The sequence below is a fragment of the Penaeus monodon genome, chromosome 30, assembly GCF_015228065.2.
Source record: "Penaeus monodon isolate SGIC_2016 chromosome 30, NSTDA_Pmon_1, whole genome shotgun sequence".
Classification (NCBI taxonomy): Eukaryota; Metazoa; Arthropoda; class Malacostraca; order Decapoda; family Penaeidae; genus Penaeus; species Penaeus monodon.
This window is the reverse complement of record NC_051415.1, coordinates 17,562,920-17,563,965: the sequence shown is the minus strand read 5'-3', so window position 1 is coordinate 17,563,965 and position 1,046 is coordinate 17,562,920. Positions and strand designations below refer to the sequence as shown.

The following is a 1,046-nucleotide window of genomic DNA, read 5'->3' as shown; positions in this document are numbered from 1 at the left end:
AACGTGTCTTATTTGCTCTAAGAACCGTTTCTCTTAATGACGTTCTACTTTTTTCGTATGAAGTATTCGTATAACGCAAAGAGGAAAAGAAAGACTAAAAACAAAAATTTATTTAATGGTAAAAATACTCGCTTTTTTTTTAAACCCCTAGAATAATAGCACAGCATGAAAATCATTTTTCTTCAGGCTATTCAAACAAGTTGTTGTTTTGGTAATGTGTTGAGAAAAAAAATGCACATCAGTTTAAAAAGTCGAGTATTTATTTCGCCATTTTTATATAACATCATATGTAAGATGTACTTGGTATATCAGCATATGGAATTAACAGACGGACTAAGTTTTTTGCATGTTAATTTTCTTAGCGCATTTGTATCATATACCCCAATATAACTTGAAAAATTTAGAGGTACATTTTTTCCGATATTTTGTACTTCATTTCTTTGCTGAACAATACAAATCATTATTCGGGAAAACAGTCGATCTCATGTGAATATATGTCATTTTTGTGTTTGTTCATTTGTTTATACGGGGTCGGATAATTGGCATGGAGCAGTCCATCCCCGAGCATGTCCAGAAAAACAATCCCTTTTTCATACTATCCAGGATAACATTTATCATAGTATAAAAAAAAAAAGGTGAATGTTTTTAAAACGTATCGGTATTGGTACCATTAGGAGAGGTTAACACCTGCAGTAGGAAGTCAGTCCCCCCCGGGCCACCATTCTGCGACTTGGGGTCCCGCTTGCTCTCTCGGAGAGGAGCGCAAACACCCCCGGGGGTTTGCAAAATTTTTTGGGAGACTCGCTTCCGAGCAGGACTTCGGATTGCCCGTACTTCCCCCAGTCCACCCTGCATGGTTCGGCCGCCAGTTTCCACCCACCAACTTAAGGACTTTCTCTTGGTCGACGGTCAGGATCGTCTGGTTGTAGAAAAGCGGATGGTCGTGTCTGCTCACGTCGTCAGATACTTTGGACTGAAAAAATATCAGATTTTAGAATTTAAGGTTAAAAAATATGAAGATTTTAACAGGGCCTTGACTGACATCA

General features: G+C 38.2%; 1 pseudogene; it reads right to left on the bottom strand.

The window, feature by feature from the left end:
* LOC119592583 overlaps positions 1-1,046 on the bottom strand; it is a 12,271-nt pseudogene that overhangs the window by 7,282 nt on the left and 3,943 nt on the right.